Raw genomic sequence first — 25,184 nt, forward strand, 5'->3', positions numbered from 1 at the left:
CTGGGGCCCTCTGGGGACAAGCGCGTGATGGTGCAGCCTGCATACTGCAGAGACCCTTGTACTGTAAGAGAGAGGCCCTCGCATGCGACCTGAGTGGCTCTTCTGTCCCTTTAATGCCCTTCCACTTCTACCTCCTGGGTGACGTTCTCCCGTCTTTTCTGTTAGCTTGGGAACGATGGACACACAAAAGGACAGGACTTAGACTTGCTTTAGACCCCTCCTGCTGAACTCCTGCAGTGGAGGAAATGGAATCACAACATGATTCAGCCAAATCCTTTTTCTTAATTCTCGGAGGGATTAAACACAAGTGGCTTTTTTGTTTAACTTTCTGACTGCTTTTTCATAAAGCCCAGGGACAAATGCTTATAATATTCCTGTGAAACGAATTCATGTTATAAATTGAAGGCCCTCGGCCCCTTCTTAACTTTTGGTGCAAGTATTCTAAGCATGTTATGCTGTGTTAGCCACAAGCAGGGGGGTCGGTCTTGTTCTGGGCTAACCTGGTTTCTAGTGAGAAGAAACGCAGTTATTCCATGGCACTTGCATGATCGATGGTCTGTTTGTAACCACCAGAGATCTAACTTGCAAAAGAGAGGCTGAAATGCCAACTCCCCCTTCCTTACTCGGGGTATGTCATATACATGCAAAGCAGGTGCAGTGACCCACGACCACCGAAAACTGAACGCACCCTTTTCATTCCCACTGTGCTCAAAGGAATTCGTACTTTCTTCCACTTAACTCTGAACCCAAATGTTTTTGAGGATTAGGGGGAGGAAAAGAATCAGGGAATCTTGGTAGTTTTGGTTGAGATGGTCCATGTCCCGGGGGGACCGTGAAACACCACGGTATCTTGCGTTTACATAATATTAAAAAAACTTTTTAATGTTAATTTTATTTTTGAGAGAGAGACAGAGTGCGAGTGGGGGAGAGGCAGAGAGACAGAGGGAGACACAGAAAGTGAAGCAGGCTCCAGGCTCCGAGCTGTCAGCACAGAGCCCAACTCGGGGCTCAAACCCACGAACCGTGAGATCGTGACCTGAGCCGAAGTCGGACGCCTAACCGACTGAGCCACCCAGGCACCCCTTGCGTGATATTTTTAACACTTGCAAATGATCTCATAAATACTTAATTCTCACAACAGGCCTATAAAGTGGTCAAGGCAGTTACTACTGACCCTCATTGATAGATGAGGCTACTGAGTGCCAGCAACTTGGGGGCTAATTAGTAACAGACCACGATGAAAAGCCAGGTGTGGCGGTTCTCAGAAGACAGGAACTGCTTCATGAACCACCTGGCAGTAATCATTGCAGAACACGAGTAATTTGCTTCCCAAAATAACATGCCGAATGACCAAAATTTATCGTTCCTGGTGAAATGGAGAAAGTCTGTTTCACTAGCAGCCCTGTTATACCTATTTTCAGGATGATAAACATTTGCTGTTTGTTTGGTTTACTTTTTTACCAGTATAAAATGTCACCGAAAGTCAGCGACCCCTGTCATGGAGTCTGTGGTACTTCTGGGCAGTCATAGCTCCCAGTGTCTCGTCTATGGAGTCATGGGTCCCAGGGTCTCATCTATTCAGTCGTACCTCATAGTGTCTTGTCTTCTTTAATCAACCATTGGCTCCCCAAGGGCACCTGGCATGGCCCTTGGAGAATAGTATAGATGGATGAAACTGTCTCAGGTTAGCTCCTCAAAGAGCTCTAGCCTAGAACTCTCCAGAGCTCAGTAGATAGACAAGAAGGTCCTGGGAAGCAGGACCAATATAGGGACACCAGTCATCTTTCCGAATTTAAAACTTAACAATAAACGTAAACTTAACAATACATTTCTAAAAATGGCCTCATTTCATATATGAATTAAGGAAAATGTGATACATCCAGCCACACAACAGAATATTACTCAGCAGTAAAAAGTGCCAATAGCGTGCTACCACAGGGATGAGCCTTGGACACATGATGCCAAGTGAAAGGAGCCAAGCACAGAAGACTTCATTTATATGATCCCATCCATATGAAACATCTAGAATAGGCAAACCCACAGAAACAGTAGATTAGTGGTTGCTGGGGGAACGGGGAGACTAGAATGGCTGCTAATGGGTACAGGGTGTCTTTGTGGGGGTTGACGAAGACATTCTAGAAGTAGATAGTGGTGATGGTTGGAAAACTCTGAATAGACTCAAAACCATTGAATTATAGACATTAAAAGGATGAATTTTAAAGTACGTGGATAATGCCCCAATGTAAACATACATGCACATGCATATATACATGTACATCTGTCTGTCTATGCAGAGACATCCAAGGTGATAGGGAGCTGGAATCCTGTTACTCTGTTTCCTTCTCTGTGAAATGAGAACACTAATCACTGCCTCTTCGGGGTGCAGGATTTGGAAAAAAGAAAGCAGGCAAAACCACTGGCATAGTTGGGGAAGCTCCCTCTCTTCCCTCTCCTCCTTCCTTCCAGTCTTTGACAGTTTAACTTACTATATAGAAGAACTGCGGGTAAAGGACAAGAATTGGGGATACAGTCAATACCTGTCTTCCCGCAACATCGTACTCCAGGTCTTTCCCCTTCCTGAGCATTGGGACTTGTTCTCTTGCATGGCCACAGGCCACCATCGTGCAGAAATGTGCCCTTGATGACAAAGTATGAGTTGGTTAATATAAAATCTTCCTGGTGCAGGAGAGAGACCTCAAGTTTAAATTCATCGAATGGTTTCTGCTTATTTGCAAAGAATAACTCTGGTGCTAATATGTTGTCCCCTCCGTCGTTAACAGATTTGGAATGGACCCAGGAGGGCATAAACACACTGACACAACAAATGATTTGAGGAAAATCTATCTGATTCACCCAAAGTTATCCTCCTTCTCCTACGTTAATGACAAAAGGAAATGTATTGCTAGGGTGACAGACGACTGTGTTCCCAGGCAGTGAAGTTTCGATAGTTACGAAAAAAATCACCCCATTTCCTGTCAGCACAAATAGAAGGGCTTCCTTACCCGGAAATGACATTTTGAAAAGAATTTGTACTTTGAGTTCAAACAATGTTCTGTGTTGCAGCGTTAACTTCAGAGAGTTTAGCTTATTGCTGGTGAAATGGGGGTGGGGGTGGGAGGGAGTGACAGCTGAACCAAGAGGCAGAATGTAACTCTTGCAGAGAAGTAGACAAGTAGTATTGAGGTTATGCTGGCAGCCCAACATTAGGAGCCGCAGAAGAAAATGTAAGATTTAGGACTTGTTCTTTGTTTTTAATTTTTTTTTAACGTTTATTTATTTCTGAGGCAGAGACAGAGCATGAGTGGGGGAGGGGCAGAGAGAGAGGGAGACACAGAATCCAAAGCAGGCTCCAGGCTCTGAGCTGTCAGCACAGAGCCCGACGTGGGGCTCAAACTCACAGACCTCAAGATCATGACCTGAGCTGAAGTCGGAAGCTCAACCGACTGAGCCACCCAGGCGCCCCTAGGACTTGTTCTTAGATGGAATGTGCATTTCTAAAAGTAATAGGGTGTTCAAGTCTAAAACCATACCCCCTGTAGTGTCCCGGCAACCCTCTAGCACTCAAGTCACAATGGCCATCACAGCATCTTCAGAGTCTGAGGATGACTGTCAGTGGTGGTATTGAACTTGAGAAATGATTAGGATCCAACAGCAGAGAGACTGCTTTCCTAGATAGGTTGCCGCCCAGCACAGTGAGGCGATGAGTCTCCTGGTGTGGCCAGTGTTCTGGGTACAGAAGTGATGACCCCTCAGAGTTGTCCTTTCTACTCTCCAGGACCCTTCCTGGGCCTCAGAAGGGCTCACGCGTCTGCTTTCTCACAGACCCAGAGCTTCAGCTGGTGCTCACCTGCCCCCACCCCCCACCCTGTTCACGACTTCTCTTACCGCTCTTCACCTCAAGGATTGTCATACTCCTTCTTCTAAGTGATCGATTCCAACGTGCCTCACCCGCCCTACGCAGGTGACATGCAATGAATTCCAAGGTAATTTCCGCGACCTTGTCTTGGTGGAGCAGAAAAAGAACTTCATCTTGGGCAATGTATATCAGCACACAAGACATAAGTGGGGACCCACAGTAGTGTGAGGGCTAAGTAAGAGGAACACACGGTAAATCCCCTGGGTTTAAAAGAAATTCTTGTCAACTACTACAAAAGCAGTCAGCTTTGGATTTTGAGGCACGGGTAGTTACAGACAGGTGCAAGTGGGGAGCTCATGCCCATTTGCTGTTGTTATTGAAGTCTTAGGTCATTTTTTTCAGCTTTATTTCTTTGGTTTAAACGTATGATTTGATTTTACCGTTTGGTTTAATATGCTGTTTTCTACTTCAAATCATGTTTGTATGTAGTCAGGTTATAAATTTTAAAAAATTAAAAAAAATACTTTCCATTACAGCCTAGCATTATTTGAGTTTGATTATGATGAAAACTGGCTTTTGTGGGCTCGCCTGGACCCACTGTCCACCTGAAAGATCATCCCTATTAGAAAGTGCTTTTGCCATCACTTGGATTTGCCTACCTGGCCAATAGTGGATGGCAAAAGAGCCCAGTGGCCGTCCACATCCTTTCTCCTGGAGTCTGGGTTGTGCCTCTGGTGGGCATTATGGCAGTCCTTTGGGTCTCAAGCCATCTTCTCTAGCTTCCGGATTCATGACAACTCAGACAAAAGGTGGTGTCTCAAGCTACCTCTGCTCTATTTTGTCCTAGTGCTTTTGTCCACAAAGCCTCTTGCAGTGAGCATTGAACTTGGGGGCATACACTGAAAAATGGCGCCACCCAAAGGTCACCAGGACAACTTCCATACTGGGCATAGCTTTCTCTAAGTAAGGATGTGAAATTTGCCATGAAGCCCAGGAGATGAATGCTCCAGGGGACATGGGAGCATTTGGTCCGCTTGGCCCCAAGCGGCAATGCTGCCCTCCTCCCTGTCCTATTGGGAACAGGCTTCCTTCTCTTCTGCTTTCCACGTGAATGTGCTTGCTTCCTGAACCTCACGGCTTCCCACCTTGTGAGGGATGTGATGCCAGTTCCAGCAGATGGACCTGCTTAGTTTTGCCAGCTAGTCAGGAAGAGTGAGGGTGAGGGCTGGGGCCCATACAGCCCAGCGGAAATGAACTGGTACAGTTACTCCTCCCCCAAAAGGGCACTTTGGAGTGGCCTTCCAACGAAAACGATTTATAAACTACCTATTCCATGGCTCTGCCGCAAAACTCAAAACTGGAGGCATCGTGGAAACGTGGATGGATTCTGGAATCACCTCCAACAGATCCCTGTGCCCTTCCTTTGATACTTGATTCTTTATTTTCTTTCCCAAATCGCATCCATGTGTATGGACAAGAGGCAGGTCAACAGGAAAGCCTTCTCATTATCGCTCCACAATGGCTGTCCAACCAGGCAGACTTCTCAGACCTCTTGACTCCGCATGGTGATTATCTTGGGCCCCTGTTACTTGGAAACTCACCAGTTTGGAAATTTGCTTGGTAAATTTGAAGACGAACCACCTTCTCTTTCCCCATCCCGGAAGATATAGAGGTCGTTAAATAAAATCTGAAAGAGGGACCAATACTCTGAATACAGGAGAGTAGAAAGATAAAATCTGGGGATCAGTGATCCCAGTTCTGATGTTCCAGTGCTTCTAGTCATGACTGAGAGCCCAATTAAGTTTCCCCTTTGCCTTTGTAAGGAGGGACTCCTTTACTCCTCAGGCAAACAGTTGACTGCCCGCTGATGTCCCAAACACGGGACAAAGTTCTGGGGCACAGAAGTAAAAGGTATAGTCCCTGACTGCCAAGGTTTTAAGGCTGGGATCCTAAAACCTCTGTGCATAAGAATCACCTGGATACCTGGTATAAAGTGTGGATCCCCAGGCCTCACCCAGAAATTCTGATTCCCGGAGTCCTGGCCCCAGGCCCGGGAATCTGCCCTGCTCTGGGTGACTTGGGGGCAGGGGGTTGGGGGGGCAGCATGTGGGAGGGCAGCAACAGATCCCACTGGGAGAAACTGGCCCTGCAAGGGTGCGGTGAAGGCACAATCATGGATGCTTTTGACTTCTTGAAAGAAAAATGCACTAAAAAATGCTAATTATTATGGTGTGCAATCCGGTAGCTTCCTCTTCATTTAGAAGCACTGTTTTGTCGCTAAACACCATACATTCCTTGAGCAATGTTAGGAATTGCCTCCAAACCAGCTTAGAGAGATTCCACACATACACAAGGGGTCTTTCTACTAGCTGATTTTGTGGGCAAATAATCTCCAGGAAGATTTTCCCTAAATCACTTCAGTCACATTGAAAATGACAAGAGTTGTAACAGAATTCTGCCCTCGTCCCGAGGAAGGGGTACATGAAAAGTGCTGTGCTATCACAGGAGAAGGTTTCTGGCTCCTTCTCTCTGTTCGCGTATATGAAAAGCCTGTGGCTTCACCTTCTGTCACTGGCTCACCCAGGATTTCTGCAGAAGGGTTTAGTTGGCCGTGAGGTTGTGTGTATAGAGTGCCTGGAATATAGAAGGTATCTATTGATTTTGGGTTTTTTTGTCTGCCATACAAAGAGCACAATGCAAAATGTACCAAAAATATGTCTCGGGGAAGCTTGATAAGCACAGTTGTTTTTTGGTCACGCTTCCCTGAAAAATATGTGAACCTGAAAATGAGAAAATTCTGAATCACTAATGGGAACCCAAATCAAGTTGCTGTTTTACCGCATAAAGGATTTCATAATATGGGCCTCCAGAGCAGTGACTTGAGGGAGCAGGTTGCCAGCTGTTTGATCGCTGTGTTCAGCTGAACACCTTTCTGTCCTCCCGACCCCAAGAAAGAAACTTCCAAAGCCCACGAACCTGGTTTCGGCGCAAGCCTCTGCCTTGGGGACAATTACTGTCAGATTTGTGGTGCAGGCAATTGTTCAGCGGCTGTGAAGGAATGGTACTTTCCCCCAACCTGCCTCCAAACTAAGAAAAGCTCCCCCCCTCCTTTCCGTGGGAACTTGGACTGGCCCGTAGTGGTTTACTGGTGTGTGTGTAACTAGTGAGGACAGCGCGGGGAGGGAGGCGTGAGAACGCCGGCCCCATTCTGTTCTGTTTTCCGGCGTGTGCCCCTAGGGAGATGCAGGCTGCCTTCGCCTAGCTTCCGAGAGAAGCCTGCTTAGGTGACCCAGGCAGGCAGGGACCCCCAGTTTTAAAGTCTGTGGGAGCCGAGGTCTGGCGTTCGCAAGCCTCTCGCCCCTGTTCTGAGTTTGAAGCCCGGAGGCGTTCCCAGCTCAGCACAGCCAAGGAGCGAAAATAGAAGAAAAGGAACCCTGGCATCAGGTAAAGCAGTCAGTGCGCGAGGGGTCCTTGGCTTTGCAGGACACACGTGGAATTCCTGGCTTCCTCGGTGACCACAGAGACCCCGAGGGGCCCGCAGATGTGCTCGGCTTGATGCTGGCGACGGAAGCCACTTTGCATTGGCCTGAGATACATTTTACTTAAACTTCTTGTTTTTCTTAGGGTACGAAATGAGCTACAGAGCTTTTTTTCTTTGGTACAGTGCTGGAGTAAAGAGCAGGAAAGGCAGGTTATTTGAGAGTTCTGGTATATTGACCTTTTAACAGTGTGTGTGTTTTTTCAGGCTACTCCCCCCATGATTGAAAGGAGAGCGTGGCTTCCAGAGTTTGTGTGTGTGTGTGTGTGTGTGTGTGTGTGTGTGTGTGTGTGTGTGTGGTCTGTGGCTTGTGGAGCTCTGTGGGATTTATATTTGAGATGAAAAGGGTTTTGGAGTCCTGTTTGAGGATTTAGTGGCACGGAGAATTGAGTAGATGTATCTGTTACTATAAATGTGTGGGTATTTTTTTTTTCTTTAAGAAGTTCCCCATGAATGAAAATGAGGAAGCAAAATGTTTGGGGGATTATTCCTATTTTGTTGTGGCTACAGATGGAAAAAGCTCTATGGTGACCTGTCCCACCATCTTTGAACATGAAGTGCGAGCTGCCTAGAGCTTCTTGCCCTTAGGGTGAAAACAGTATTCCTGTTTATTAAACCATGCTCTGAAATTTATTTTTTAGGAAAAAAAAAAGTTTTAGGGGCACCTGGGTGGCTCGGTCGGTTAAGCGTCCAATTTCGGCTCAGGTCATGATCTCGCGGTCCGTGAGTTCAAGCCCCGCGTCGGGCTCTGTGCTGACAGCTCAGAGCCTGGAGCCTGTTTCAGATTCTGTGTCTCCCTCTCTCTCTCACCCTCCCCTGTTCATGTTCTGTCTCTCTCTGTCTCAAAAATAAATAAAACGTTAAAAAAAATTAAAAAAAAAAAAGAAAAAAGTTTTAAAGTATGCTATGCTAGCTCTAAGGAAGGAAGGAGGCAAGAAAAATCTCAACTGTGAAAGAAACAGTTATGGTTTTGGAAAAGGGGGGGAAAAAGAGTAGGTTTCAACCCCAACAGGAGACTGGTCGCCATAGCAGCTACATCTGTCACTTAACCAGGATTGGGGATCGAAAAGAAAACTGAGCCTCTTTTGCCTAAGACTGCCTCCCAAGGAATGTTAAGAGGATGTGAAGTTATTTAGATTATCCAAACAGGTTCTGACAAGTAAGTGAAAATAACTCATTAAACTATAATTGTTGCCGTTCTATAATGGATCAAAAGGCTTGTTGAGTCACGATGTACTTAGAGAATAGGTGAATTTGCCACGGCTCATTGGTATAAATTACTTTCGAGAAGGCTTTTTAAGACCAAGTATGTGGCTTTGCCAAGCCTCTCATTGTTGCTCTTTGAATGCATGTTTTGACCAAATGTTTTCAAGTGGGTGCTTAGCCATTTTAATGTGTCACTGAGACTAACTCTTACATCAGTGCCTTATCCAGGGGACTCAGGGCATATCCTATCAAGACAACAGCTCTGCAGGTTTTCCCCTCCAGCTAAATAATAACTCACTTAAAAGGAGAGCAAAGTCCGAACTACTTAGTACCTGCATCCCACCTCTATAGAGGGACCATCATGATCTTGCCTCCTGTAGACCAGAGTTTCTCAGCCTCAGCACCATTGACATTTTGGACGGAATGATTCTTTGTTGCAGAGGACGGTCCTATGGAATGGTTAGCAGCATCCCTGGCCTCTACCCACTATTGGCCATAGCACTTCCTCCCCAGTTGGGACAACCAAAAATGTCTCCAGACGTTGCCAAGCATTCCCCACAGGGCAAAATCGCCCGCCAGTTGAACCACTGCTGTAAAGAAACCACTTTCGAGGCCAACTATCACAGAGAGGAAGAGAGGGCTTTGAAGAGGAAGGGCAGACCCCAAGGGAGGGTGGTTGAGTCAAACGAAGAATGACAAGACAGATACTTTACCCTGATCATGTTGGTTTTTATTTTGTTCTGCTTTTGTTTGAAGCCACATCCTGCGCTGGGTGGGGAAGCAGGGGTTAAACAGTGTTCTGGATATACATTCTTCTGCTCCTGGCCGCCCGCCTCGTGATCCCTTATGGGCCTTGTTTGATACACTGCCTTGCTTGCATAGTAGTCAGACTTCTCCAAAGTGAATTGCATCTTATAAGTGCATCCCAGGAATGTACTATTTTTTAAAAAAGAATCCCATGTAATCGCCCGCTTTATAAAGCAAATAATTACCCGTAACTTATCAAGTCTGCAAATATAGGTTTTTTGATATGTGGGCTTTGAGTAAATCTGGGCACGCCTATTTGGGTTTTTCTTTTGGAACCTGCAGCTGAGTGCTTTTGTTTCTCTTTCCTTTCCCCTTCTGTTCCAATGGGTCTCAAACCCTCTGGTTTTCTAGAAATTAGGTTTCTTTTGTCGGTGAAACAGAATAGTCACAGCCTTTTCCCCTTTCAAAGATAATAGTAAAGTCCATAGCTAGAATTTTCTCTTCATTCAATACATTTTTTTAAGTTTATTTATTTATTTTTTGGGGGGGGGAGAATATGAATGAGCAGGGGCAGAGAGAGAGGGAGAGAGGAATCCTAAGCAGGCTCCACATTGTCAGCATGGAGCCCAATGCTGGGCTCAAACTCACAAACTTTGAAATCATGACCTGAGCCAAAATCAAGAGCTGGACGCTTAATGGACTGAGCCCCCAGGTGCCCGTTCATTTAAAATTTTTCTTAAAACTTTAGCGTAAGCTGCTGCTTGTTCGCTCCCAAAGGTTAACAGATTTCCAAATGAATGAAGCTGTTGCAGACAAATACTGATATAAGACAGGTAGAACAGCGAATTTCCCAGAGTTCCCCTTTACTTCTTTTGGTGGACCCATGTTCAGTTTCATAAGTGTACCTTCATAACCTCACAAAATAATTAAGTTATGTGTTATATTTTCAGGGCGTTTCTCCAAGAACATGATAGATTGCACTCAGCACCATGACTTCCAGGAGCTACTACCCAAACAGGATGAGACAGTTTACTCTGGGGAGCACTCCCCTCAAGCCCAGCTGGGGTAGGGGGCAGCACTTGGCATTGGCTGAAAATATCAGGAAATGCCTCTGCTAGTCGGAGTCCATTCTTGGTGATATGGTTGGACTGGCCCATGGCGTTATCAACAAATTATGTTTTCTGCTTTTCGATTCCAAAGCAAACCTTCCTTTTATCTCCCAAACCTTCCTTTTACCTCTACCTAGGGGTGCCAGTGTATCATACTCATGAACTCTCTTGGAAACGTTTTCTCATTGTTAAAATTCACTTCCTCCCCGCCCTCCCCCTGCCCCACTTACTAGACCTGAGATCCATGAGCACAGAGAATGCTAGTAATTTAGGTCCACTCTATCCCCAAGATATGGCACAGTCTCTACCCATATTGGTTGCTCAGTAGTTGATGAATACACAAGTGAATGTCAATGATCTCGATAGAAAGACCACCCAGGAGCTTATCTGTGAGAAGCTCGCATGCCGTGTTCATATAGTCTGTCTGTATTTTTTTTCATAAAGGACAAATCGAATCCCCGTGAAAGCACCTTTTAGCGTTTGAGGGACTACCAGCGGAATCTTTTAAGAATACCGCAAAAGCAGGTCTACGTATTGCAGGATATGGAACGGGGGAGCCTTATAAATTTTTCTGCATGAGGCCTGGAAATTAAACTTCTGCTATTATTTAAAATCCCACCTGCGAAAGCTGTCACATGGATTTAACAGCCTAAAAAGCATGACCAACCCTGAGGTTTGACCCAAAGGCGTGGTATTCTCAGCCTCTTTGTTGAAAACTATCCAGTCCAAAGAAAGAACTTGTAGGTCACAAACGAGAAGAATCTACCTGCTTTACTCTTCGTATCCTAACATGACATCTTTGAGGATTGGGTGTGTCTCCTAAGACATTGGACAGGTTTTGCTCAAAGAGCCCCCATTTCCTGAACCAGATGTCAGGACCTGGGGTGTCCAGATGAGGCAGATGGCTTGAAATGGGGGAGATAAAGAAGCGGAAGGTAGTCTTCGTGCTGTAATGGGTGTATTGACCCCGGCTCCGCTTTCCCAAGAGAAGCCCCTGGTATGAGCCCATAGGAGTAAGGACGGGTCTTGTCAGCAGCTTAAGGTGTGGCCTTGGGGGAGAGAGGGCCCCAGTAAAAAAGGAAGCATACCCCGCCACTCTTCCTGTCCGTCAAGCCCAGAATGGTTGGGGCAAATACGTGTCTGTGCCCTCCTCAGCGCTGCGTCACATCGGGGTCGTGTTTTGCTCAGAAACGTTAGAGGAGGCAGAAATGTTTGCTTATACTTAAGGCTGCTTTTATCTTTTCCTCCTGCTAAATAATCATTTTGTTAGTTTGTCTTGCTTCTCTGCAGCTGGCTCCTTGCATCCGTGCTTATATCCGTATACCTTGTCCAAATAAACATACTTGAAAGATAAAGCAATGTGTTTTGCAGCGTTTAGAACATCCTCTAACAGAGAGTTTAAGCCCAGCTTTCTGCTTTGTTTTGGCAGCTTGTTTAGGATGCAAAGTGTATCTGGTTCTGGCAATAGATTAAAGAAGGTGTTGGTTCTTACGTAACAAAGTTGGGGGCCTAAGGACTGTGGGGAGGGGGGAGGGAGGGTAGATTTCCAGGCTTCCTTTGTGTTTTTTTAAAGAGTTTGAAAGCATTAAAAAAAAATGCTATCGACTGGGTATTTTGTTTTGACTTTAACCTCAGAATTATATTGAAAAATCTTATCTCGGCTTACACAGCCCTCTGTGAGTAAGCTCCTGGTCACTTACATCTGTCCTCCTCATTCACACCAGCCCCACTGGCCTTCTTTCTGTGCCCCAAGCACTTGCGGTCTCCATCTCAGGGTCTTTGCGCTCGCTGTCCCTCTGCCTGGAACATCCTTCCCCCAAGTCTTTGTGTCCCCATTACTCAACCTGCCTGCCATTCCTCAGAGAAGCCTTCCCTGACCACCCTGTCTGCAGCTGCCTCCACCTCCAACCTCCAGGTCCCTTTCTACCCCTGGACCTGCCTTATTTTCTTCATGGCACTTTCCTCCCCAACGATCTGAAACTCTTCTGTGTCTGCATACATGTCTACTCTCTGTCACCTGTTGCTATACTGTAGTTAACTTCATGACAGGTGCAGCCATATCCCCGGCACCTAAAACATGATCTGACAGAAGGTAGGTGCTCCATAAATGGGTGGGTGGATGGATGGATGGGACGGGTTAGTGGGAGGAAGAGCTTTCTGCCTAGTAGACGCCTAACTCCTCTTTAAGTCTAGGTGCCCCGCTTCTGTGATGTCTCCCTGACTCCCCTTCACAGTAGTCTTGGACAACTTTCTCTCTGACGCCCACCTCACTTGGTGCATAACTTAACAGTCTGACCCTGTGGTAGGGTCTGACCTTAACAGTGCATAACTTAACAGTCTGACCCTGTTTCCGGCTCAGCTACCCCTCTGCAGGGTGAGCTCCTTGAGGACAGGAGTTTCTAATGAAGGGTGGTTATGGCTGGAGTTACTGTTGTAAACCTTACTGCCTTTGGTACTTTATCAACCTGTCTCATACGAGTCCCTTTTACCAACTCCGTGCGTGGGACTCCATGAGTTTCACCCTCCTCTTTGTTTTGCAAATGACAAAACTGAGGCTCAGAGCAGCTGCCTGATGGCATATAGGCGATTACTGGCAGGGTCAGAGTTTGAATCCAAGATGTCTGCCTTCAAAGCCCGGATTCTATGGCCTTTTTCTCCTCATCAGGCATCTGGCTCACAGGTCCGTCATATTTGCCCAATGAAGGAAACCTAAGGCTTCACCTTCTCCCTCCCTTCCTTATTGTTTGAGCTCATAAATATCATTTACAATATCTGTAATATCATATAAAATTATAAATGTGAGCTTAGTTGTCTCTAAGGAGCTAGTTTGTGGATCATGTCACTTCCTTTTAACTGACAACTTAATTGGTTGTTTAAAATCTGATTTTTCTCATGTGAGCAAATCTATTCGTAAAAATGCCGGCTGCCATTGAGTCACACGTGTGTACTCGAACTGAGGGGTTCCACTGAGCAGCCCTGGGAACCGGCTTTCCTCCCTTTGGCTCTCAACATCACCCTGATTTCCCTTAGCTTTAAAACATAAAGCTTATACTGAGAAAAACACCACAGCTAGAAATTTGGGGGGAAGTGACTGGGAAAAAGCCTAAAAGTTTTTAAAGTATCAGCATTTCTTCTGTATTTTTCGCGTCTCCAAGTGCTTCCAATTGTCTGGTTTTCCTCAACACCGGTCTGGACACCAGTCCTTATGAGTTGGGTTGGCCCTAGGAAGTTCCGGCTGCTGAAGTAGAAAGCCAAGATCAGAAGCCTTTGCTGACTTAGAGATGTAATTCTCTAAGCGCATTCTCAGCTGGTAAAACTGTGGTCTCTCCGCAGAGCTGACGCCCAGAGGTTTCCACATCTGTGGCGCGAGTCTCCAGCTGGCACACGGGTAGCCTGTGCTGGCGTGTCGGGTGCGGGTCCCTCATTGCCTGATGGCTGAACTTCCCGGCACGGGACAAGTCCTGATGACAGCTCTAGGAGCTCAGAGTCCGCAGCCTTGTCAGGCTGGTCCGTCAACGCTTTCCTTGGCACGTAACCAGGTTTCACCCAGGTTTGGGCCAACCCAGCTGGTTCCCATTTCCCTCAGTGGGAGGCATGATAAGCAGGAAGGTGGTGCCACATGCAATTTGTGGATGGGACAAAACTCCAGAGGCCCTCTAGCACTGGGATAGGACCGCTGAGTGCTCAGCTGTGGCATGGGTGGCGTCTGTGGGTGAACCCCAATGGGTCATCCAGCTTCTCTATCCATCCCAAAGAAAACAGCCACTTACTGGCCCTTTAACCATCCCTGAGCAAGGCAGGGGCGGGGGGGGGGGGTGCGGGGGATGGGGGAGACTTTGACTTTTAGCACCGCTTCTCAAGTGGCTTAATGGCCTTGGATACGCTCCCTAGTAAATGTCTTGTGATTTGCAATTTAACTTACTGGGCGATGAGAGTATTAGGAAGCAGTTTCTGACTGGTTAATTGTTCACTCATGCCACGCCCAGACCAGAGCCACTTGGTAATTGGGGCCTTGCCTAATCTGAACTCACACCGACATGAGCTGCAGCTCAGTTGGCTGGTTCCCAGACTTGGCCTTGCAACAGCGAGAACGATCTCTTCTCGAACCGCTTCTCTGTATTAAAGGTAAAACCTGCTCAAGACCGAACTATGATGGCAGAAGGAGTCCCATAGATTTAATCTGGTCCGTCCTTGTTAAAACTGAGGACGCTGAAACCTAAGAAACACGAGAAGGCCGAGCTCATTGGCGAGAGAGCCAAGAGTAGACCTCAGAGCAGTTCAGTGCTCCCCCACCCTGGACGACACGCTTCAACTTCTCTGCTTACTGTACCCAAAAAAGCAAACTCTTTCTGTAGTGGGCCAGATGGTAAAGATTTTCATCTTCGTGGACCATACCGTTTCTGTCTCAGCTACTCCAGTCTGCTGGGTATGGCCAGAGCAGCCGTGGACACCAGGTAAATAGATGCACGTGACCGTGTTCCAACGAAGCTTCATTTATAAAAGCAGGCTGTGAGCTAGATTTGGCCCGCAGGCTACAGTTTGCTGACCCTGGTCTAAGGTAAAAGTAAACATCCTCCATTCACTCCCCAACCCCGCTCCCCAGAAGTGGCTGTTGTTGAGCGTCCAGTCTGTTCTCCCTGGCATGCATCACGGTCTTTACAGATATGGGGTTTTGTCACATAAATTCGGTCCCACAGGATATGTAGTTCTGTATCTTGCTTTGCTCCTGTCAACAGGGGAGGGCATATATTCTTTTGTATACGAATATGACCACGTTGTGCATATTTTCCTGCAGTCTCCTTTTCTTCTCTTGGCAGTGACTCAGAGTCCGTGCTTACTGGTTTGTGACTCCTTTTTAAGGGGTACGTCGTGGCCTCAATCTTTATCTTCTGCCGAGAAGTACGAAAGAATAACCGTATGTGAAAATAATGACTGGCCGACGGTCAAAGATGATGCCTTGTTTGCTTCACATTGTCCCATGTGTTTGGTGACACTCCACGGTGGCCTTCCTGAAGGGGGGACGGATGGCTTTAGCTCGAGTTACTCCCAGCCCAGCGCCCTATCCATGTGGTGTGTTAATAAGTGATTTTGCATGACTGTGAAGGGTTCAGAGCAAGTTTGGGGGCTGGCATCATCGTTGAATATGGGGAGATTTCTGTGAAATCTTGAAAATTCCAAGGGTTTTGTAATGCTGTAGACTGTGGGTCGTGGTGAGCAGGAGAAACCCATAGCACACATTGTGCTCTCCCTTTAAGGCCTGCGCATTTTTTTTTTATTTTTTTTTTAACGTTTATTTAGTTTTGAGACAGAGAGAGACAGAGCATGAACGGGGGAGGGTCAGAGAGAGAGGGAGACACGGAATCTGAAACAGGCTCCAGGCCCTGAGCCATCAGCACAGAGCCCGACGCGGGGCTTGAGCTCATGAACCGCGAGATCATGACCGGAGCCCAAGTCGGCCGCTTAACTGACTGAGCCACCCAGGTGCCCCAAGGCCTGCGCATTTAGAGGTGCCCTGTGTTTGTTTCCCAGAGCTGCCGCAACAGAGCGCCATAAACCTAGTGGCTTAAAACAACAGAAACTTTGGGGCGCCTGGGTGGCTCAGTCGGTTAAGCGTCTGACTTCTGCTCATGTCATGAACTAGCGGTTTGTGGGTCCAGCCCCGCGTCGGGCTCTGTGCTGACAGCTCGGAGCCTGGAGCCTGCTTCGGATTCTGTGTCTCCCTCTCTCTCTGCCCCTCCCCTGCTCACACTCTGTCTCTCTCTTCCTCAAAAATACATAAACATTAAAAAAAATTTAAACAGAACAACCAGAAACCTTATTATCTCACAGTTCTGGGAGCCAGACAGCTGAGATTAAGGTGTAGGCAGGTGTTGGTTCCTTCTGGAAGCTCTGATGGGAAACCGATCCCCAGCTCTCTCCTAGCCCCTGATGGCCTCCAGTGATCCTGGGCGTTCCTTGGCTTGCGGACACATCGTTCCAGTCTTTGCCTTCCTCTCTGCATCTTTGCATCTGTCTCCCCTTCTCTTGCCACTGGATTTAGGGCCCACCTGAATCCAGGATGACCTCATCTCAAGATCCTTCCCTTAATGACATCTGCAAAATCCCTTATTCCAAGCAAGATTACCTTCTGAAGTTCCAGGTGGACGTATTTTGTGAGGACCACAATTCTACCCGCTGCATGCTCTCTATCTGAAAACTGGGGTTCTTCCCCCCTCAGGCTCTTACTATGGTTTGCGAGGAAAAGGGCAAAAGCCTTATTCTCATCCTCGTAAGCAGCCCTGGGAGTCCAGGGGATGGCATCTGCTGTCAGTCATTTACAAATCTCAACCCAGTTGCAAAACACCACCAGGCAGAATTGCAAGGCTTCTAGGAATTTTCTTACAGAGTTTAGCAAAATGAGAAGCTAATGACAAAAGTGTTTGCATGCCTGCTAGTTTAACTGAAAAGGAAGCAGAAGGAAACTGTCTTTTGTAATCCCCAGGGGTTCTTAGTTCGGTGGGTGCCAGCCTTTCCCTGGAATTCACCAGCACTAATTGTTGGGTTCTGAAGTCTGAATCCAGCGTGGGGCCTGGATAACCAATCCCCTCGTTTGCGCATACATTTTTATGTGTGTGACTTCTCAGGAGAAAGTTATATTGATGAGGAAATAAAAGACCGTGCCTGGGTGTGTGATCTGCTTTTGAGAGTTTGAAGAAACAGCTGTTACTCGGGTGGCCCAAGGCACTTGGATACAAAAACATTTTCATTTTTAACAGTGAGGAATGCCTTCCCACCTCAGGCGGGGCGACGGCACCTTTGGTCACAAGTGACAGAAACTCCCTCTCAGGGCAGCTGAATTAGTGTCCTGGGGCTGCCGTAGGAAAGTACTGCAAAGCGGGTGGCCCTAAAGCAGCAGAAGTGGATTCTTTCACCATTCCGGGGGCCGGAGGTCTGAAATCAAGGTTTTGGTAGGGCCAGGCTGTCGGAGGCCTCCCGGGGAGGATCCCTCTTGCTTTCTCCAACTTCTGATAGCCCCAGGCGTTGGATGGCTTCTGGCAACATAGCTCCGGTCTCTGCCTTCTTGTCACTTGGCATCCTCTCCTTGTCGAGCTCTCCTCCCTCCTCTTATGAGGACATCAGTCGTATTGGATCAGGGCCTCCTCTAGAACATCCTCTTCTTAACTGATTACATCTGCAACAACCCACTTCCCAAATAAGGTCCCATCCTGAGGTGTTGGGGGTTAGAATTTCAAAATTATCTTTCCAGGAAACACAGTTCAACCCATAACATCAGTTAGAGCAGGAAGGGACTAACATCACCAAGCTGTGGGGGACAGAAAGGACCAAAGCCGGGGCCTGAGGCGCCATGGGCGTGCCCTCAGCTTTGCCAGCTTGTGTCTGAGTGTGCATTCGTGCCCCCTGTGTGGAAAGGGCAAGGCTGCAGCAGCTCAGAGCTGTGCTACTTCTGTGGTGGTGGCACCTCTCTCCCCTGCTCCCATCGGGAAGCCCTGGGGAAGATGCCATTGCAGTGTGGTCACCTGTCCAGCCCTGACCATTCACCATGGCTGGAGGCCGTCATGGAGCAAATGGCAGCTCCTGTGTCGGGAGCTGGGGGAGGAATGAGGCTCCCCTCAAAAAGCAGGGTAGCCTTGATGTGACCGCGGGGGGATTGTGAGCTTGGTGTAGCTGTAGTCACGTGTTACTTTATAATGACCCTTGTCTTGCTGTTAATGTGATCTTGTGCATGGGTTTGTTCTTTTTCATCCCCTGTGCATTAACCTAGACTAACCCACTTTCGGGTTCTGGGAGATGTCCTCAGATTTATTATTAGATTTTTAATTTCTCTAAAAGGTCAGTTCATTTGCATTCAAGCAGAAAGCACACCGAGACTAGTAATTTCATCTTTAATCCCTAAGGACTCGACGGTGTGAGGTACCCACAACAGGTACTTCATGTCTCTTTAGTTTTTAAACTTCTCAATAGGATCACACTAGTGCAGCAACCATTTTAAACTCTGCTAAATGGCCTGTGGGAAGAAAAGGTACTGTTCCGTTTCAACTATTAAAATTAATTCAGAGGAATGACTACATAAATTATCAAAAGAGCTCGTAATTCAGAAAGCTGATTTCACTTCTTTATTATGTTTGCCTCTAGCTGATATTGGAAAATAACTTTTATTCCCAGTCTCCTGTGATCAGCGTAGAGAAAGCCACCTGAGATAAACAATCGGTAGGCAATCCCAGAAACATCCATACAGCCTAAAGGCCAGACATAGCAACTTCTTGGGTATCATCATTTGAGGGATGGCATCATTTGAAAATTTTTCAGTCTTGTGATGACGTTTTCAGGAGTTTAAATTTAAATTTAAAACATGACCCCAACGTGACCATCCCCGTAACTAAGTGGACTCCACCAGGGCACTAATCCTTACGGTCTCTTTGGTAAAGGATATATTTCTTGGTACCATCAAGTTCATCATTTCGCAGGGAAAAACCGGTTGCTCATACCTACGAGCTCTGGACTAGGCAGGAATTGCTAAGAACTGTTCAGTGGTTTTCTCATTCCTGTTTAATGAAGGTCACCCTTTGCTCTCGCCAGCCACCGGAATTAGGGAAGGGCTTTCAATTCACCTTGACTGTAAGCACACAGGTGCCACAGGCTGGGCTGGACTTTTACTATTGGTCCTTTACGGTAGGTTGGGGGGGGGGGGTTGTAAACTGAAGTGTGTTGACCTGACGAAATTGCTGTGAGGTGGTATAAACCAGCTCAGGATAAATTGAGTGTGAAACCATTACTGTCAGATGTTGCCTGCCAGTGGGCTGTGTGTGTGTGTGTGTGTGAGAGAGAGAGAGAGAGAGAGAGAGAGAGAGAGAGAGAATTGCTTTTGCTTGATTTAAGCAGTACAAAACAGGCTATTACTGAAATAAAGCTAATTTCTTCTTGTTCTCAGGCATTATATTGTCTGGTAGTGACATTGGAAATACAGTGTCCTCCTAAGATAGCTGCTTTTCTGCAATAAAGAACCAGTATTCTTCTGTCTTCTCTTTCTATCCCTTCTTTAATTTTTTGTTTTGTAAATCATCCCGTTTATCAGTTAAAGGTACAAGGGGTAAGAAATGAACTTTCAGGTGATCGTTGTCCATGGAAATTCCATAGAAAAGTAACTTTAGGTGAAGAAATGTCTGGCTTTCTGGGTCCACTTTTGTTGGTTGGGGAAACAGAGGGTGAATGGGATAGCAATGTAGCAGGATTCCCACACAGAGAGTCGTGACACGGAGGCTTTTTAATTTCCAGGAAACAACTTTATTCGTGCCGGCACTGCTCAGTGGGGTTCGTACCCGAAGAACTGAGCACCGAACGTCACGTGGCCTAGTTTTTTATACATTTTCTATTTCTTTGTCTCCCATATATGGTAACACACACACAAACATGTAGTCTGATTAAGCAGTCTCAGTTTACAAGGTCACGAGGGATATTGTCACGTAGGCGCATAGCCAGGTTACCTTGAAGTTTTCTCTCCCTTTTTTTCTCTCTCCTTAGGGAGGGGACCCCACCACAGTACGCGTGATATTTTCTTTTTCTTTTTACAGGTGATATTTTCTTGACTACCACACAAGTGATAGGAAAAAAATTGCAGAGTTTCAGTACATATAGAATGAAAGGGAGAGTCTGCTTCTCTTTCTAATCTCCGTGTAAAGGTCTACTTTCCATGAAGCCTGCTCTGACCTCTTGAGTCGTAATGAGCCACTGTCCCCTCCCCTTGATCCACCGGCAGAGTCCTCCATTCAGTGAATGCTTATTGAGCACTTCTTGTTTGCACGAGTTGGGGGGGCAAAGACGAATTAGGCTTCTGCCTAAAGGCTTTTGGCCTCCTGCGGACAGACCTCTGGCCCGAGAGGAGGTAGCATGACATAAGGTATTCAGCATGGGTGCGCTGCGTTGGGTTGCAGTGCATTTTCTTTCCTCAGCTCACCAACACTGGCCCTCTTTACGCACAAGAGAAAACGGCCTTTTGTCCGCACTCCTGCCTCTAATAGCCTGATCGCTTTTGATATAAGCATTCCCCGCCTCCCTGCCATGTTCATCTGAGTCATCTCGGGCTCATCACGGCCGGCCTGCAGCAAGGAAGTGGGACAGCTGTACTGTCCTAATTGGACAGAAGGCAACTGACTTGTCTTGGATGAGGATCGCCTGAGCTGGCTTTTCTGCTCCAGAAAGACACTGAGAGAGCATCTGTCCACCTAGGATAGCGTGTCGCTAAAAAGTGATGCCGCCATGGTCAAGTTTGAGAGAGTGGCAGAGGGAGACCTGCTTGGTCCGATACGAAAGGGAGGCCGTTAAATTTTATGATGTTCCGGGCAGCGGGAGGGGAATATTGGAGACTACAGACGGTGGTTTTTCCGCTGCGAGTTGTGAGTATTTTGTGCAGGTGACCTAGTTGTTGCTTACTGGAAGAATGAGAATTACTCTTTTCCAGGAAGGGCAGGAGGAGAAAATTTACAGGAGCTAGGATTATTCTAGAAAGAGGTGAGGAGGTCTAAAAAGAGTTTTTAAAAGGAAAACAGCTTAGAATAGAACAAAATCCTAATGTGGCTTCGCCAGAATAACCCACTCTCAAAAATTTACTCTGCGATTACTCCTTAGTGCTATAGTTTTTCCCCACACTATACTTAGATGACATATTTTTGGTCTACTAGTTTGATGTATAATGCGTTCTTTAAACAAGAACTTAACATTTCATACTTGTACTATGCTAGCTGATTGCATAATTGTAGTTATAATATGCAATTATAAAAGACACAGTCACTGCCTAACACATAAATATCTACAAGCTCAAGGCCATTTGAGTGGAATAAATAAATGCCATCAGAGTATAGAGGAGGGAGGGATCATGTCCAGGTGAGACCGATGAGAAAAAGTCCCTAGAGAAGGCAGCATCCGAAGCAAGCTTGGAACACTGGTATTCTATCATATAAAATAGACTGTTTTTACGAAAAATACCTAATAGGTGCTCAACATCTATTGGACTCTGGAAATACAAAATTGAACATGGCGATGTTCTTGCTTTTTTTTGGAAGATTTTATTTTTGTAAGTAATCTCTACACCCAACATGGGGCTCAGACTCACAACCCTGAGATCAAGAGTCGCGCTCTACTGACTGAGCCAGCCAAGCACCCTACAGTGTCCTTGCTTTTGAGAAGTTAAAGTCTAGTAGGAAAACCTGTTACATAACCAGCAGTTACGGTATGATTTATTGTATTAGATAAATGTGTGTCTACTTTATAGTAGTGTATAAAAAGTATATATTTGGAACAAGAAAAAATGCAAATAGAAGGGAGTGCCTAAGTTGAGGGAGCTGGGGAAGGCTCATTCTAACCTGTAAGTGTTCAACCTGGGCACACCTAGGAATCACTTGGGGAGCTTTTTATTTTTTATTATTTTTCTTTAAATTTTTTAATCCTTATTTATTTTTGAAAGAGAGAGAGAGAAAGGGAGCACAAGCAGGGGAAGGACAGAGAGAGAGGGAGACACAGAATCTGAAGCGGGCTCCAGGCTCTGAGCTGGCAGCACAGAGCCCGACGCAGGGCTCGAACCCACGAACCGTGAGATCATGACCTGAGCCAAAGTCAGACACTCAACCGACTGAGCCATCCAGGCACCCCAGGAAGCTTTTTTTAAAATTTTTTTTAATGTTTATTTATTTTTTGAGAGAGAGAGAGAGAGAGAGCAAGTGTGAGCAGGGGAGGGGCAGAGAGAGAGGGAGACACAGAATCCAAAGCAGGCTCCAGGCTCTGAGCTGTCAGCACAGAGCCCCACATGGGGCTTGAACCCATGAACTGTGAGATCATGACCTGAGGTGAAGTCAGATGGTTAACTGAGCCATCCAGGCGCCCCTTGGGGAGCTTTTTTTTTTTTTTTTAATATTTTTTAATGTTTTATTTTATATTTGAGAGAGAGAGCATGAGCAGGGGAGGGGCAGAGAGAGACGAAGACAGAATCTGAAGTAGGCCCCGATGCGGGGCTCAAACCTATGAGCAGTGAAATTGTGACCTGAGCCGAAGATGGACGTTCACCTGACTGAGACACCCAGGTGCCCCTTTTTAAAATTTTTTTTAAAATATTTTATTTTATATTCGAGAGAGCATGAGCAGGGGAGGGACAGAGAGGGACGGGGACAGAATCTGACCCCCTGGGGAGCTTTTTAAAGGTGCTGATGCCCAAGCCTTTCCCCAGACCTACTCCATCTGTCTCCAGGGCTCCCTGTAACTTTTGACAGCTGGACAGGTAGCTGAGACCAGATTGCAGAGGGTGTTGAATGCCAGAGTTAGGGCGTTTAACCTTGACAGTAGGCAGTGGACAATGTTAAAGACTTCTTACCTAGAGTTAAGAATTGTGTATTGTGATCCATGGGATGTTTAATAAAAGTTAACCTGGTGTTTAAATGTCCCTAGCTCAGTAAAAGGCCTCTGAGTCTATGTCGATTAGCAGTGGGGAGAGAGGACTGACCCAAGCGGCACACCTGGGCAGCGGGGCTTTTCCTGTCTGTGTGTCTGTCTGTCATCAGAGGCGCTGGCCGGCTCTGACTTTTACGTTTGGTAGACTTTGCTAAGGAGCACTTAGAGAGCTGCACCGAAGAACTCAGGCTGGTCTGCTGCCCTGCGGCCAAAATGCAGGCTTACATCAGCTCTGGCTGTGCAGTCTGATACTTAGAGTGTCACAGAGCTGTGTGGACTACACAGAGTGGAACCCCGAGTGCTCAAAATCACTGGGTGATGTATACGGCTCCGGCTGTCATCTGGGTCCCGGCATCCAGCCACGGCGCGGTCACTGGTTCCTCCTGGAAGGTCCCTTGTCACCTGGCCACAACTGGTTGAGGTGTGGTGGGTACTTTTGGGAGGGAACCTGGCTGCACAGCACTCAGCACTTATCCTGGCTCCACTCCCTGAGGCCTGCCCTTCCAGAGGAATCCGGAGGACTCAGCACAGGGAAGGCACGCAGCCGGCTGTAGAGTCCGGAACGTAGACCTGCGTGTCTGTCTCTTTGCGGGATGCAGAAATGCCGTAGTGGTCATCCAGAGGTATGAGCCTTGCCTTCAGTGGGCTCTGATTTGTGGTATTTCCAAACCTGGGGGTCCTGAATTCTTTCATATGCCTCCCCTCTTAGAATTTACTTCTCACCCTGTTTTTTCTTCCTCCTGGCAATTAGAACTGACACCCAGTGATGGGGTGAGGGGTAGAAGCACCCCTACTGTTCCCAGCGAAATGACAGAGCCTGGGCTCTGTAGATTCGGGGCTGGAAGGCGGAGTTGTTTATTAAAGGGGGTGAAGTCCAGCCACAACGGGATAAGAAATCAGACAAGGATGTTTTTCAAAGCAAGCTGTGTTTTTCTGACTGCTCCAGTATTGGTTTCCACCCTGAAGCCTCCTCTAACCCTGGGGAGGAAAAAATATTTTTAGTCTGATAGTGTGCTTTCGGCAGCCCAAGAGCTGAACCATCTGCACAGGAGTTGATAACTCAGAGCAATGGTTTTAGTGGAAATAACATGTAAGGGATCACCCAGGACTCCAAATTGAGGCACGGGCCACATACAACGCTCTGTGTCTTACCCAACTTCTACAAAGTACTTTAAGAATTGTTTTAGAATAGAAATACTGAGGAAGGAAAAAGAGAGGGGTGGGATGGGGCATCCGTTGTAATTCCTGGAGAAAGAAATGACAGAACCGGAATGTATTTTATTTTATTTTATTATTTTTTTTAACGTTTATTTATTTTTGAGACAGAGAGAGACAGAGCATGAACGGGGGAGGGTCAGAGAGAGGGAGACACAGAATCTGAAACAGGCTCCAGGCTCTGAGCTGTCAGCACAGAGCCTGACGCAGGACTCAAACTCACGGACCGCGAGATCATGACCTGAGCTGAAGTCGGCCGCTTAACCGACTGAGCCACCCAGGCGCCCCCGGAACGTATTTTAGAGATAACAACTTGGCTAAGAAAAGCAGTTGACAAACTGGAATCTTGCTGAGTTGGGATAACACATTTGCTGTGTGCTATATAACAAACTTAAAAGTTTTAATAATAATAATAATAATAATAATAATAATAATAATAATAATAAAAACCTCCTGCCTTCTGTATGTTTCCTACGGGTCCTAAAGTCATTACCAAGACATTAAACAAAGGGTACCAGTCCTGTAATCTGATACTGCCATACTTCTTCCCACCCACCTTCCATGCATTTGATTGTGCCATTTGGCCACCAGGACATGTATATTGATCACTGATTCCCTTGGAGCAGCTCTCATGGAAGAGACCCTTTGGATTGCTATTATTGTACATTCCTGACTCCAACATGCTCTGGTGTTGGAAAGGAGACCAGGAATGAGATCATGAGTAATAAGGAACCTTAAGTGTTTGCCCTTGCGCAAGACACAAAAAATTATCCAGTTGGGAGTAGGCTTCAGGAGTGTTGAACTTGAAGACAAATATTTATCTTCTGGTGTTAAGAAAGGAAAGGATGTAAAACCTCTGACCTTGACTGTAGGGTGGTGTCTGAGTTTGGAAAGTGAATCGTATTGAGCCGGAAGCATGATGCATTTTTCACTGTTCCTTCCCAGGAACTATGATAATAGTTTTTACCACATGCAGAGCGGCACCTGACTTTGCTATCCTACTACATATTTCCAGTAACATTCCATTGGATTCCAAGAGTCTCTCTCTCTGGGGTTCAGCTTCCTGAAGAGACCCCTT

At 46.6% G+C, this 25,184-nt stretch overlaps 1 protein-coding gene across 23 annotated transcripts in view; it reads left to right on the forward strand.

The window, feature by feature from the left end:
- ABLIM1 (actin binding LIM protein 1) overlaps positions 1-25,184 on the forward strand; it is a 218,388-nt gene that overhangs the window by 127,179 nt on the left and 66,025 nt on the right. For 2 of the 23 annotated variants that reach the window (XM_032595182.1, XM_032595183.1), the window contains exon 1: positions 7,011-7,300. The exons of 20 other annotated variants lie outside the window; for them this stretch is intronic. The gene's annotated coding sequence lies outside the window, so the exon portion shown is untranslated. Of the gene's footprint in view, positions 1-7,010; positions 7,301-25,184 lie in introns of those variants that run through there. One more of the 23 variants, XM_032595184.1, reaches the window with a different exon arrangement.

The sequence above is a fragment of the Lynx canadensis genome, chromosome D2 (genome assembly GCF_007474595.2).
Source record: "Lynx canadensis isolate LIC74 chromosome D2, mLynCan4.pri.v2, whole genome shotgun sequence".
In the NCBI taxonomy this organism is placed as follows: domain Eukaryota; kingdom Metazoa; phylum Chordata; class Mammalia; order Carnivora; family Felidae; genus Lynx; species Lynx canadensis.